Genomic DNA, 16492 nt, shown 5'->3' with positions numbered 1-16492 from the left:
TAATTTTATGGTTTTGCTACTTTTTGTAGAAGCTTGAATGATAACCTATTGGAAGGGACTCTTCCTTTTAGTCTCGGAAAATTGACACAGTTACGCATGTTGTAAGAATGTTATTTCAAGTGCAAATAATTTTCTTTTATCTTATTCATTGCATTGTGACTACCACATACATTAGTCTTGTCATAAATGTATTATCTGTTTCTAAGGATTTGGAACTTGTAGGGATCTTCTTGGAAATAACTTCTCGGGGGCACTACCTGAAAGTATTGGTAATATGAAAAACCTAGAAACTATGTGAGTGGTATAATATGAAACATCCTTCTTTTAATCTCTCAGAGTACGCATTTAGAAGTGTTACGGTTCAAGTGATTCACAAACCAAGCTCTTAAATTGAAAATTTGCAATTGGTTTTCGGGTTACTGTTCACTAATTAAATTTTAGATTTTTTTGTCCAAATTAGAAAATTCATAACCAAATATAGAAAAATTGTATTGAGGTAGTTTAAAATTCTATTTGAAGCTCTTTCAATTCTCTACAGGAAAAAAAAAATCAAACTAGACTTATCCTTGGGCAATTCATACAGTTTATTCCTTAAACTTTACTGTTGATTTAGTCAAAATTGTATGTTCTAGTTTCTCTGTCCTAACTTTGACCGAACATAACTCTTAACACAAACATCCATTTTAGGTGATCTACCACTCGTTTTAAATATCATGACATGTACTTTAACCATACCAAATTTTATGCCTTAACTCATACATATGGTAGGTCAAACTGGAGCTGGAAGTTGACTGCTCTAGGACCTATGTTTTATCCATTAGACAATGCTTGCTTTAATTCTTCTTATTATTTTTTTCCATTCATTCTCATACATTTTCATTCATGCCATAAACATTCTAAACAAATACATCATATCATTGGTATTCATATACATAATTTGCACATTAGGAGAATCATATATTAACCAATAATTTCATTCATTGACATGAATAATTCTCGACTTTCTTCTCCTTCCTTCTCATGCTCTCCTTCATACAATCATTGTCCATCATACTTAACCTAAATGGTTGGTTAGGGAGAGGTGAGATTCTGGAGAATCTTAGTAGCAAATAATAACCACCCAAACATACATGACAACCTTGGCATTTATAACATGCTTGCAACTTAACACCTTTATAACATAATGATATGTTTGGAAATCATCATGCATTTATCATAGAACACATGGGCCTATGGCATATTTCAAATACATTTACAATCACAACACATGAGTTCATAAAATCATATAACATAAAAACATGTCATACATGCAAGCAAATACCAAGCACATAAGAGTAAGGTCAAGTTTGCTACCTTGTGTCTTTAAACTTTCTCTTTACTTCCTCCTGCTCCCTTTTGCTACCAATCATTAAGGTTGCTTGCTCAACCTTTACCATTCATCTTCCTCAATGTCTCATGACCCTAAATGCATCAACATATCATTTCTATTCATTCATTAAAGCTATAGTAATCAATAATATCAACACTTTGTTTTCTCTTAACTATATTAACTTTTAATTGTTGAGCTTGATTTACAATCTTTCTAAAATTAATTTCACATGCTATTCCCATACAATTTTGCATGTAGAATCCATTTCCGAACTCAAAATAATCAAAATCAAGCTCCTTCCCTATGAACCAGCCTTGACCAAATAGTATGCCTTCAGGGTCCAAAATTTTCATTTTCAATTCCAATGATTCCAAACTTGTTTTCTCACCTTTACCCCACATAATTTTTCATTTTAAATATATTGGAAGCATTAAAATCATCAAAATTACATCCTAGGCATAAGAGCCAGATCTGGCCGAATTACTACTCAAGTTGCACAATCATGAAATTAAACCAATTTCAAAATAAAACCACTTAATTCTTGTTCCTTTCAAGCCTTTAAACATTATTATAACATCAATTTCATCTTCCCCTATTCTTAATAGTTTCATTCAGCATGCCCCTCTAGGTTTTCAAGCTCCAAAAAATCATTAAAATACATAATCAAGCTCAATAACAATAACGGTAGTGAAAATTGCATAAAAAACCATAAACATATTTTGTTTCAGAGCTTGATCTTACATTGAGTCACTTAGCCTTTCTCTCTCTTTCTTATTTCTCTCTCTAGAATATATTTTGCAAGAGTTTCCCCATGGTTCCATGAGCTTACACGAAAATGAGGGGTGGGGAGGGGGTATTTATGAAAATAAGACTAAATCTGGACCATTGATCTTAAAAATATGTGGTATGATCTGGACCGTCCATTTTCTCTTTTTATCTTGTGATGATGTGTGTTCTATGACATCATACTTACATCATCTTTGATGACATCATGCTTGCATCATCAATTCACATGCCTTTAATTCAACCATACACTTGTCTGGCATCCAACCATACATGTAATACCTTCATTTCCTATCTAACCGCACACTTGTCTCTTCTATATTCCTTCATCATTTTGGAATTAAAATATGGAGGAAATTAATATAAAATTCATGCAAAATACAACCTTTAGGCATTCCTCCACCTATCTTGCCATTCTGCACAGTATAGGGTATTTTTTGGAGTCCTGACTTTCTTGGGACCACTGGGACATGTTATAGTACCATTCTCTCACATCAACTAAATTCACATTGCATTATATAACATGCCCAAAGAGAGAGTGATGCTCTTCCCTTGTTCTTCTATTAAAATAATTAATAATATTTATTTCGGAGTGATCTTGACCGAATTCTTTCTACTGATCCACAACTATGAGAATCCATCTCTGGGTACCAATACTATTTATTCATCATGGGAAATCTCTCTAATTTTTCTTAAGTCAAAAGTCAACCTCTAGATAGTTGACTTTGACTTTTCCCAAGATAATGTATAAATAGGCTTTAAATTATATTAAACCCAACCTCTTCGCTTTTTGGGCGATAGAATTATTTTTAAAGCCTGTGATAATTCCTTAAGCATTTTTTTCCTATTTTCTTCCAATTATCTGAGGCCTCTCTATACTTTAAATAATTCATTTTTGAAAATATTCCAACTTAGTCAAAGCCCTGGGAATTCCATAATTTCCTTCTAGGGGTATTTTTGTCATTTTTAGCCTCATACAGGCCTCTAAACCTTATTCCCATTTTTCTAAAATTTTTCTGAAGTGTTCAGGCCTTAACCTACCATTTCCCATTTTCAAAGATTTTTCTGGGATTTTCGAGCATAATTTTCATTTTTACCCTTATCAGTCCAAAACTTTGTAAAATTATGATTTTACCCCTAGTTTGGCTTAACCTCAAAATTCACCTCATTGAGGCCTTTAACATAGCCTTTGGCCTACATTTATTTCTATTTCTCATTCCTAGGCCGTGAAACTTCTTCCAAGTCTCTAACTTCCTCTTTTCTCAGCCTCAAAAAACTTTTCTTTTGCAATTTAGTCCCTGAGAATCCTGTTATCCTTCCAGGGATCTCTGGGACCTCTGCCAAAAAGAGTCTAGTAGCCTACTCATTTCAGTCTAATTTCAGTACTTCTAGGCCCAAAATTCAGGATGTGACATAATATGATTTAACCTTTTCATTATATTTTATTTTTTATATTGTGTTGATCTCTTTTAAATTCTAAAGTTTCTGTCCTAACACTTTCATAGTTCTTTAGATGGCACCAACATATCAGGAAAATTACCCAATTTTATTGGAAAAATTGCCTAATTTTATGGTTTTGCTACTTTCTGTAGAAGCTTGAATGATAATCTAATGGAAGGGACTCTTCCTTCTAGTCTCGGACAATTGACGCAGCTATGCAAATTGTAAGAATATTATTTCAAGTGCAAATAATTTTCTTTCATCTTATTCGTTGCATTGTGACTACCACATTAGTCTTGTCAGAAGTGTTATCTACTTCTAAGGATTTGGAACTTGTAGGGATCTTTCTGGAAATAACTTCTTGGGGGCAATACCCGAAAGTTTTGGTGATATGAAAAAACTAGAAACCATGTGAGTGGTATAACATGATTTAATCTTTTTATTATATTTTATTTTTGATGTTGTGTTGATCTCTTTTAAGTTCTCAAGTTTCTCTCCTAATACTTTTGTACTTCTTTAGATGGCACCAACATATCAGGAAAATTACCCAATTTTATCAGGAAAATTACCTAATTTTATGGTTTTGCTACTTTCTGCAGAAGCTTGAATGATAATCTATTGGAAGGGACTCTCCCTTCGAGTCTCGGACAATTGACACAATTACGCATGCTGTAAGAATATTATTTCAAGTGCCAATAATTTTCTTTTATCTTATTCATTGGATTGTGACTACCACATTAGTCTTGTCATAAACGTGTTATCTGTTTCTAAAGATTTGGAACTTATAGGGATCTTTTTGAAAATAACTTCTCGAGGGTAATACCTGAAAGTTTTGGTAATATGAAAAAACTAGAGGCTATGTGAGTGGTATAATATGATTTAATCTTTTCATTATATTTTATTTTTGATGTTGTGTTGATCTCTTTTAAATTCTAAAGTTTCTGTCCTAACACTTTTTAGTTCTTTAGATGGCACCAACATGCCAAGAAAATTACCCAATGTTATTGGGAAAATTACCTAATTTTATGGTTTTGCTACTTTCTGTAGAAGCTTGAATAATATTCTAATGGAAGGGACTCTTCCTTCTAGTCTTGGACAATTGACGCAGCTATGCAAATTGTAAGAATATTATTTCAAGCGCAAATAATTTTCTTTTATCTTATTCGTTGCATTGTGACTACCACATTAGTCTTGTCAGATGTGTTATCTGCTTCTAAGGATTTGGAACTTGTAGGGATCTTTCTGGAAATAACTTATTGGGGGCAATACCTGAAAGTTTTGGTAATATGAAAAAAACTAGAAACTATGTGAGTGGTATAAAATGATTTAATCTTTTCATTATATTTTATTTTTGATGTTGTGTTGATCTCTTTTAAATTCTAAAGTTTCTTTCCTAACACTTGTACTCCTTTAGATGGTACCAACATATCAGGAAAATTACCCAATTTTATCAGGAAAATTACCTAATTTTATGGTTTTGCTACTTTCTGCAGAAGCTTGAGTGATAATCTATCGGAAGGGACTCTCCCTTCTAGTCTCGAAAAATTGACGCAGTTATGCATGCTATAAGAATATTATTTCAAGTGCCAATAATTTTCTTTTATCTTATTCGTTGTATTGTGACTGCCACATTAGTCTTGTCATAAATTTGTTATCTGTTTCTAAGGCTTTAGAACTTGTAGGGATTTTTGTGGAAATAACTTCTCTGGGTCAATACCCAAAAGTTTTGGTAATCTGAAAAAACTAGAATCTATGTGAGTGGTATAATATGATTTAATCTTTTCATTATATTTTATTTTTGATGTTTTGTTGATCTCTTTTAAATTTTTGAGTTTCTGTCCTAACACTTTTGTAGTTCTTTAGATGGCACCAGCATATCTGGAAAATTGCCCAATTTTATTGGGAATTGGAGCAAAGAAATGAGTCTAATATACTCTATCATAACACTTCCTTTTTAAATAAGATGCTATTTTATGAACTTAATGTATTGAACTTAAACAAGCTTAATGAAGTTCAGTGCTTTTATTTTAATTTACTCCTCGATTCTATTATATTGTCCTATTTAGTTTGTTGGGAATTGTTGAAAACAGATAAAAAAGGGAGAATTATTATAGGACCCCAATAAAACAATGTAATCACTAAAAGTTCAGACAACAACAATTAAGTGACATGTAGTGATAAGATTTAGTAGAAAATGACTTTAGGTTTATGCTAATCACTTGTCATTTGAATTTATTAGTTATTATGTATTTTTTTGGGACCTCAAGTAACTCTCCAAAGAAAGAATATTTGGGCAGGTATTTGCAAGGAACGTCTATGGAAGGCCCTATTCCAACCATATCTCACTTAAGAAGTTTGTTTTATCTGTTAGTACTTAGTCTTTTGTAATTCATCCGCATACTCTTTGATGGTTATGAAATTAAATTTCAACAGAAGAATATTTTCCTGTTATTGATACTTTTTTATTTAATTTTTATTCAAAATGATATTTGATTTGCGTGGACTAGCGATGATGAGATTTCCTAATCTGAAGAATTTGCTATCCTTGCAAATCCTGTAAGTTGAGAATTTAATAGTGAGGTGAAAATTTGTTTATCGAGAATGAGCTATATACATTCTCAATGAATTTTTATGCTTTGCTTTTCTCTCAGGGTGTTGAGAAATTGCTCCATCCATGATTCTATTCTAAATTATATTGGTAAAATAGAAAAGTTATACAACATGTAAGTTGCTTCATCCTCAAATAATATTCCCAATTTAATGTTTAATTGACAACCTAATTCCTAATTTAGAGCTACTTACTTTTATTGTGGACTATTTATTACAAGAAATATTATTTTTCAGTTATTTTTATGAAGCAATATTTGTGGCCCCATGTATTAATTGCAGAGACTTGAAGCTTCAACAAGTTGACTAGTAAAATCCTAGACAGTATAGGTAACTCAATGTCCCTAAATTACATGTAAGGGAGCATTCTGCACAGGTATATAACTTGATTTTTTTTGAACTTAATTACCCTTTTTTAATGGATCTTTATTAATACGTATGCAGGATTCCATCTGAAAATTCTCTGTCCGAAAAAATTCCTGATTGGATATTATAGCAGCAAAACAAATATGATTTTTTGTTAGTAAAATATTTTTTATTTTAATCTTTTTTGTCATTACTACATATATTTCAATGCCATTACTATTTGAAATTAATTCTGTCTTTAGCCTTTAAATCTTTCATCATTTTTAATTAATCCCCTTTGCATAATGTCATTTTGATTTGAGCTTTGACATATGAAAAAATTTGGGAGCACTGCTACGAAATCTCAAGGAAGGAATATAAGTCCTAGTAAAAATAAAACAACATGCAATGATAAGAAGAAGAAGAGCCAGGCCAACCAATTCATTTAAACTTTATCTAATAAAATTATATATATATATATATATATATATAACAGGGAAAAAATTACATGTGTAATTTCACACAACTTTCTATTGTAGTGATTTATCTTACAACAATTTTTTGGAGACTTCCGCGACTACTTGTCAATATGGAAAAATGTGAGCTCTTCTCCTCCAACTCCAAACTACTTTTTTCTTGTTCTTAAAGACATTATGCAATAACTGCAAGACTTTTTCTTTTTTTGGTTACACAGAAACTTAGGTTCAAGTCTGTCCTCTTCAGCAAAAACCTCGTAAGATTATACTTGTGGCTCTTATGTTTCACTCATTCTAAATGCTTTTGATTCATGTTTTGTAACTTTTATTCATCTTGCAGACGTACATGCCTAAAAAAGGGTCTTCGTTGTGGAGGAAAACCCAAGTGTGAGTGTCTTCTTGCTTATTTTAGAGTTTCCCATGGCATTATCCTTTTTTAGTTGTATTTTATTTTCTCATTATGAACCCTTTTGAGAGGTTTAACTAAATAAGGTAGATTTTAGTGAATGTAACGGTGAAATGACTATCAATGTCATATGACAATATACATACTCTCTCCGTTCCTTATTATAAGATTTAATTTTTTTTGAATAGGTTTGTCCCTTTTTATAAGATCCTTTCTGAGTTTGTCTAAACATTTAATATATTATTACCAATTTTACCCCTAAGTTAACGCATTTAATACATTCACTTTTTTTCATTTATCTCACTATTACTCTCACATCTATCTATTTATATAAATGGGTGTATTTGGAAAAAAATTATGTTTGTTACATATTAATTGCTTTCAACTAATTTTAACTGTTTTCTTAAAACACACGATTTAGTTCAAAGGTTCTTATAATAAAGGACAGAGTAGTGTGTATATATATAGAGAGAGATCATGATCTTATGAATTTGATCGTTTGGATTCTCTTATAGAGGTGATTTTTTATGAGGTTGTCCCTATGTATGCAGATCATTCATTGTTCATAAATTGTGGGGGACTAGAGATTGAATACGAGGGGAATAAATGTGAAGGCGATGACAATCCTGAGGGTATCTCATACTTTTTTGCTAGTAATGATAAATGGGCTTATAGTAGCATAGGAGCAGTAAATTACGATAATAATTACACAGTAACAAACATATTTTTCCTCGACATTACTGGTCCTCACTTCTACTAAATAGCTCGTGTTTCCCCTATGTCTCTCAAGTACCATGGCCTCTGTATGATTAATGGAAATTACAACGTCAAGCTATATTTTGCTGAGATTATGCATTCTTATGACCAAAATTTCCATCACACTGGAAGGCGCATATTTGATGTTTCAATCCAAGTGAGTCTCACTATGTTGAATTTAAATTATTTTCTAGTGATCAAAGAATTCCATGAATAGTGAGAAAATAAGACTCTCCACCCATGAAGCCATACAGTTGAAGAGAAATAAATATTGTGGGATGTGTCACTATCAATTGAGCTCAAGTGTATGTTTATGTTTCTCTTTAATGGGTGGCTAAATGGCTAATTATAAATAAGAAATACTTACATACTCTTGGAATGCCACGTCATTAGTACTCTCTCCAATGAAAATATTCCAAGTGTATCCCACAAATTTCTCTTGACCCATTATGATAGAAATTTGTGGGATTCATAATAAAGGACACCTAGAGCATTTTCATCAATAGAGCATGGATTATGTGACACTCAAGGAGTATGCAAGAATTTCTTATTATAAAGACAAGGACTATTACTATATATAATGATTTAACATGCTTTCAACTTATTTCACTATGTACGTTTACAAAAGCTCTGAAAGGTAAAACTTTTGCATGTATATCTTGACAGGGTAGGAACTATTTGCATGATTTCAACATTATGAGGGAACCTGGTGGCATTGGTAAGGGCATTGTCAAGGACTTTAATGTTGATGTTAATGATAACACCTTAGAGATTCACTTATACTGGGCTAGAAAAGGAACTAGCTCCATTCCTGATTATAATAATCGTGCATATGGACCTCTTATATCTACTATTTCAGTCAACCCAAGTAAGTCAAATCTCATATTTATTGGTTTACACTCTTTCTGGCTTAAGCTAAGAGATGACGATTTTGACTTTGATATGAATGGTAACCATTACTACTTTTTTGTGATGTAGATTTCAAAATTCCTTGGATTTCTGGGGGAGCCATTGCTGGAATTGTAGTTGGATCATGTGTGTTCCTCATATTACTAATAGGCTTACTAGGTGGCAGTGATTCAAAAGAAAAATGTAAGATCAAAATCAAAGTTAATAAAGCATGTATATCTATTGATAATTCGATATAACATAGTGAAAAAAATGATTTTTTTTGTGCCTGAATTCTATCACACAAGTCAAATGAATAAATAATGATTTTTGCATATACGTAATTATTTCCAAGTTTCTTGTAATTTCAATCTATTTTGCTTTGTATTTATATAACTTTTATTTTTAATGCAGAACCTTTAGATCTAAAAACAGGTTAGTTCTCTTTGAAATAAATCAAAGATGCCACTAATAACTTTACTCCAGAAAATAAGATTGGTGAGGGAGGTTTCAGACCGGTGTGCAAGGTAATTTTTAATGTATCATATTTATCTTTAACCAGGATTACATGATTGAATACACTTATAAAGAGGTTATCCCTTTAAGATGTATTGATTTTGCTTAGGAAAAATTATGAAAATTGAGACTAAAGGGTAAATTGAAATATTGCAGGGTTCGTTATCAAATGGTGTTGTCATAGCTGTGAAACGGCTTTCCTTTAAATCAAAGCAAGGGAGTCGTGAATTTGTTAATGAAATTGGAATGATATTTGCTTTGCAACACCCAAACCTTGTAAACCTTTATGGATGTTGTGTTGAAGGAAATCAACTGTTGCTGATATATGAGTACATGGAGAACAACAATCTTGCTAGTGCTCTTTTTGGTAAGAACTTCACTTTTTTTCACAAAATAAATTACCATACAAGGAGTATTATAAGGAAAAGATAAAATTGATTGAGTATAAACAAATGAAATTGTTTTCATATACATACTTTTATTGTGTGTGTTATGGTGTTATATCGCTACGACAGAATTGTAAAATCATGCTTATAGTATTTGCCCAACAACTTTTAGTTATATCTTTATTTTTTCAAAACACAAGTTTTAGATGCTGTATTTTAGGCTTTTTTTTCTAATTCAAATATATTTAATCATTTGAAACAACTTCTACAAATATCTAATTTTTACTGAATGACTTGATAGTAATATGTTATTAATTAAGATACTTTTCATATTAATGTTAGCTAGCGAATGAAAAAAGATACACCTGGACTGGCCAACAAGAATGAAGATATGTGTAGGGATAGTAAGAGGATTAGCTTATCTTCACGAGGAATCAAAGTTGAAAATTGTGCATAGAGATATTAAGGCAACGCATGTCTTACTCGATAAAGATTTGAATGCCAAGATCTCAGATTTTGGTTTAGCCAAGCTTGATGAAGATGAGAATACTCATAAGCATAAGAATAGCAGAAACAATGTCAGTATATATTCTACTACATCTTTTTTACTAGATCAATATAATTGTCATATTTGGTTTAGTAATAATATTAATAGGTTTTTTCTTCTTAGACTTTCCTTGCACATTCTTTGTTTTATGACTTGATTATTAACATTACATGTTTTTCTACTAGCGGCTATGGCTCCTGAATATGCAATGCGAGGACACTTAACTGAGAGAGCAGATATTTATAGTTTTAGAGTTGTTGCTTTAGAAATTGTTAGTGGAAAAAGCAACACAAGTTATAGGCCAAAAGAGGAGTTTGTTTATTTTCTTGATTGGGTTTGTTATTCTACTTGTGCCTAACATTAGTGATGTTCAATATTCTTCATAAAACTAATGGTTTGATTGAACTTCTAACAATTGTATACTTTCATGTAAGTGAAGGCCTATGTTCTTTAAGAGCAAGGAAACCTTCTTGAGCTGGTGGATCCAAGTCTTGGTTCAAGCTACTCCTCACAAGAAGCCATGAAAATGCTGGAGCTGGCACTCTTATGCACTAACCCATCTCCAGCTCTAAGGCCATCCATGTCCTCTATTGTTTGCATGCTTGAAGGAAAGTTGCCAATCCAAGCCCTAACAATCAAACGTCGGGAGAGTGACCAACAGGCTACCAGATTCAAGGCTTTGGAGATACAATCATCTCAAGAAAGCCATAGCCAAACATTTAGTTCTTCTTCTATATCAAAATCACACAAAAATGTGAAGCAAAGGGTTGAAGCAATGGATAGTGCATCATCACAATATAATCATAGTAGTTAAACTTTAGCTACTTTTGCATTCTCATACGAAGGTGTGAAGAAAAGATTCGAAGTAATGGATGGCTTAATTAGTGGTTTGATTCTTCATTTTCTCTTCCATGTAATAAAGATACCTCTTCATCTTGTAGGCTTCTTAAGAATTCCAACATTGCATGATTCGATCAAAATGTAGGTTGGGAACCAAGCCTGAAACTACGATCTTTCATAAATGAATAGATATTATTCGAAGAAGGGAAATATAGCGCGAAGTGTGAAGAAGAATTTCTATGTGCAAATTAGTTCCTCTATTTTGTAGTTTAAATGTGATGTGTAATCAATGCAACACACAGCCTTGTCTTTATATATATATATATATATATATATAAATATATATCTTGTTTTTATTGAACTTTCTAATGCAAAATGCTAATTAATTCATTCTTAGTTTTCTTGTGGTGATGGATTACAGGATTATTCAAAAAAGGTTGCCAATCTTGAGATTTTTTTTTGTGTGTGTTAAGAACGAGTGCTCATGCCCAATCACAAACCCATGACAAACCTTTCTTGCTGAACCCCTTTCATCTTCTTGACCAAAAAAAAAAAAAAACCTTTCATCTTCATATGTTTCTTCCTAGTACCCATGGATTTGGGTATTCGCTGCTCCCTCTTAATTTCCTCTTAGTTTTTCAACACTTCCCAAATGCATTTTCTTATTTTATGTCATTAGATTCTACAAAAAAAAAAAGACATTTTGATATTTTATGGGCAAAAAATAATGTGGTTTTTTTAATGATTTTTAAATAAGAAACTACACAGTTTTAGAGTATTTTTCTTTTAAAAAAATAAAAAATTCAAAATTACACCGGCTCTTGTTCATAAAATTTTAAAATGTCACTCATTTTACATATAATATGATAATAAAAAGACAAAAATAATATTTTGAAAATCAAAAAAAATTAAGAGACAGCAAAAATGAAAAGAGAATTGAAAGATAGCAGCTAGCACCTCATGTAATAAAGTTTTAGTTTCTATCTTTGTTAATTAAATTAAATATGGCAGTTGCCTTCCTATTCCTTTTGCATGAACGTCAAAAGCAAGAGTTGCACTTTAGACTGATGAAATAAAAGTTGGTTTTGCCACCACTAATGCAAACATGCTCAAAATTTGGTGATGACTGAAAAGGAAGAATCCATTTGAATTTCATTTGAATACAATGTTGGTCGTGGTACATAGTAGAGCCAAGCAAAAAGCTTTTTCTCGCTAATTTTTCTTTTGTAAATAATCGAAATTCATCACCTCTTGCAAATTAAGGGGAATACACAACAATAACCCACAAATTTAAACTAAACATGATCATTGCAATTATTCGTATCAATGCTTTCGTCATTATTTAAGGACAGGCCATGTACGTTCTAATGCATGAAGTTTCTTAACATAGCACTATGTAACTCTAGTTTTAAATATAAAATCTATTTTATTACAAATAAGTTTTATATTTGAGATCGAAAGAGTAATAAATAATTATTTTTACCAAAAAAATCCTTAAACCAAAAAGGCAAAAAAAAAAAAACAAGAAGAAATGAGCACGGATGATTTGCAGAAGGAGTTATAATTAGGGAAAGAGACAAAGAAGTGACCCATGGTGTGGGGCCCACTTAGAGCATACCCCAGACACCTAGAGTTTAAACCATTTATGAGTTTTTTTCCCCCAGATCCCAACTATATTTACTTCATCGTTTCTATTTAGTAATAAGGGGAAAATTATGCATCATAATTGTTAGTATTATGACACTACATTAACTTTATATTTTTAATAAGTTTTACCACCATCATCTTATAAATTAATATTGAGTTTTATTTTCACATAATGTTTTGATCAAAAGAATCTTGAGTCTCTCATGGTAACCGCACATATTTATTTTTCTAGAGAATTGTCGTAGGAGAAGGCAAAAATAAAATCAACGAATACTTTGACCATTGACCTGTATATATCATCCTTGAAATAATTATTTAATGGAAACTTAGTGTAAATTGCTCCATCACACATCCACATTTTCCAGACACGTTTTTTGTCTTTTTTTTTCATATTAATGGGAGATTATTTTATTAACTTGACCTAAAGATGAAATAATTTTTTTTTATTTTATCCATATTTAAATATGTATTACTTTTTTCTCATAATTAATGACTTTAAATAGGAATAACATTGAAAAAGAAACTTAAGTACCTGCTAGTACATAGTTCATTATGTAAGAAAAAGCAGCATTGAGCAACAGGTTCCACGTGAACTTAAAAAAAAAAAAACGGTAGGTTTTTGGGTCAATAGGTTGCTAAAGGAGGTTCTGAAACTGAAAGTTATAGGGGATTCGTTTTGTTTATATAAGGATAATTTGCAGTGCAGTGGAAGGGAATGTAATTGAAAAGAGGAAGAAGACAAAAAGGATAAGCTTTGTAAGGATTATATTTTGAAAAATATGATAAAATTAAATACGTTTGAATGAACCATAAAAATATTAATTTTCTCATAGAAAGATAATGCCCTCTTCTACAATAGTGAATTTGAGTAATCAAGTGTGAAGCAGAGAAAGATAGTGCCCTCCAAATTGATGATAGGGTTGAAAAAAGAGAGAACCTTTTCCATTACAGTTAGTGTGATACAAATGTGAGAGGTAGAAGCATAGCCCCTCAAGGCTGAAATTCCTCCTCTCTACCTACTTCCTTTCTCATTCCCTTCTGTCACAGTGCCTCTCAAAACCCTTTATGTCTCCTACGTCTCTGAGACTGTCTCCTTTTCCACCATTTCGTTCCTCTATTCCCTATCCATCTCTTTCTAATTTTTTTTATTTATTTATTTCATCACTACTTCTCATCGCTCTCCTTCCATCTTGCTGATCTCTCCCCCACATTTCTCTCTCTCTCTATATATATATATATATATATATATGAAACAAAGACAGCTTCTTTAAACAAGATAAAAGGATTACAAGGTAACAAAAGGCCTATTACAGATGGTTCATTTGGGCCATCCCCAAATAACCCATGAGCAAAGGCCGTCCCAGAGAAAAAGAAAAACAACCAGAAAAAACTAACGAAACAGAAAGCAAAACAGAGATATGCAGCATCTTTCTTTATACAAAAATAATTTAAAAAATAAATACTTAATGACTCAAATTTTTATAATATTTTTAATCTCTAAAAATAATGACAACAATATTACTAATACAATCCCTCTGCTAATGCTTGATGAAACCCAGATCATCCAGAGAAACATCACCATTCCACGTATGCGGTTCTTCATATTCCCTCCTTGGTCGCCCGCGCCTGAAAATAGGAACCATTCAAATTAAGGAGCGAAGCTTGAAGACATATATAATGATATAAATGTAAGTTACTTCAGTAATAACAAGAAAGGAGCATTAAAAAGAATAAAATCATGTTAAAATAAAGAAGGTGAAAATATAATTTAGAACAAATAAATACATGAAAATATGTTATAATACAAATTTGAACTTTTTAAATATTAAAAATGTTATAGATATATAGTAAAAAATTACAAGAGTCTGTTATACCAAATTTGAACTGTCCGATTCCGAAATCTGAAGTCGTCTTTCTTCCACGCATCATTATCTTGGGAATTGAAGAAACCCAGGGAAGTAAAATTCATGGAGGAGGAGGAGGTAGTTAAGGTGGAGCAACCAAAGAAACCTGAGCCAAAGAGATTGTATGATTTGTTTGGTCAAGGGGAGGAATCGAAGGGAGCTAATCCTGGGAGATTAAGTCATGGAATTACTTCTGTTGATGAAACGCATAAAGAAGTGAAACAGAGGGAACCAGTTGGTTTAATTAGTGCCTTTGTAGTCTCCAATTTCATCTTGGCCTAAACTGATACTCACGGCCTAAGAACCTAGTCATTGTAGTGGAGAGTCGTGAAAAAAGCAAATATTGCATGCAGTATCTTGGCAATAAAAGAGCACAAAGGATTGAAATTTTGTTGCGTGCTGAGAAACTTGCACATTACGAGTCCTACTTGTGATATGCAGTAGTCTGGTCATCTAGGTCATGCGATCCAATTGTGTTCCATCAACATGATTATTTAATATGTGCAAAATATATTCATATTGTGAACATAAGCAAGTTGAGCTCTATATGTCCATGTTTATATGGGCCTATATGAAATTGCATTTTACAGATGGCTTTCAGGAAGTCATCTGAAAGAGGTGGCCATGTTTGGCTGCCCGTCTGTCAATAGGTCTAGAGTCAATCTTTCCAAAAGACTGCGATACTTTTTTAAGATTCCAGAGAACATTGTAAGGCACATTTTGTGCACATACTTTCTCTTTTTTTCTAAAATACCATGTGAAGCTGTAATTGCTTAACTTCAAACTTTTCAATTTTGTTATCCATGAGGTTTGCAGTAAATGCATGCTGAGAGATTCATGCAACTTTGCGAATCAAAGTGTTTTGCGGAATGATAGCAACAATTTGGATCTGGCAATGGCAATGAAGGTTATTTGCTCTGATGCCTTGTCTTTAGTGCATCCTCAAGCGGCTGCTCCTTACAAAGTAAACAATTCAGTCAACCAGTTGCTCAAGGAGGTTCTGAAACTGAGTAAAACCTTATGATAATGCCTCTGGGTATGTAACCAAAAATAATATACCTTTTTCCCTTCCTCACAATTCTATCTGAAGAATTAAGATATATACAGAATATGTGGTGACCTGATGAATTACAGCCTTCAGGTTACAGGGGATTCATCTGTGATTGGTTGCAAGTGTAATCAGGCCTTACAAATGCTTTTGAAGATTGCTTTTCCGACTAGCCAAGCATTATATTTGCAATACAAATCAAGGGAAAATGATTCCATGTCTGCAAAAAAAAGATAAGAAAAAAACTCACGTCTCTGTGATTCCTTAAATTTTTTGATGGGCCATGAAGTCTGCTCTGTTAGCTGATTTTGCTGTTTGCACTGAATGTTTAGACCTTTAAGATTGAGCTAAGCATATATGTTGAGGCTAGTGATCATTTTCTACGTCTTTGGTCCCTCGTTTCCTACTTTGTAGATTTTGTTTATTTTTCATGCCAAAGGAAAAACCAAGTTCTTGTAAAATTTATGGAAATGCTTAAATCTTAATGTCATGAATTATAAGTTCTTATATATAAGAATTTGGGAAAATTGATCA

At 32.0% G+C, this 16492-nt stretch overlaps 1 long non-coding RNA gene and 1 pseudogene across 1 annotated transcript; both read left to right on the top strand.

Annotated features, from left to right (window-relative positions):
• The first annotated feature begins 232 nt into the window (after positions 1 to 232).
• Positions 233 to 3997, top strand: LOC114714833 (uncharacterized). Its single transcript, XR_003737486.1, has 3 exons — positions 233 to 294; positions 3745 to 3816; positions 3932 to 3997. It is a non-coding gene; the product is annotated as an uncharacterized LOC114714833 (long non-coding RNA).
• Positions 3998 to 7967: 3970 nt separating this feature from the next.
• On the top strand, positions 7968 to 11333 carry LOC114714804 (probable LRR receptor-like serine/threonine-protein kinase At1g53430; annotated as a pseudogene).
• The last annotated feature ends 5159 nt before the right edge of the window (positions 11334 to 16492 follow it).

This window comes from Neltuma alba, unplaced genomic scaffold (genome assembly GCF_004799145.2).
Source record: "Neltuma alba isolate B1F8T4 unplaced genomic scaffold, ASM479914v2 tig00011543_pilon, whole genome shotgun sequence".
NCBI classification, from domain to species: Eukaryota; Viridiplantae; Streptophyta; class Magnoliopsida; order Fabales; family Fabaceae; genus Neltuma; species Neltuma alba.
This window is presented reverse-complemented; position numbering and strand designations above follow the sequence as displayed.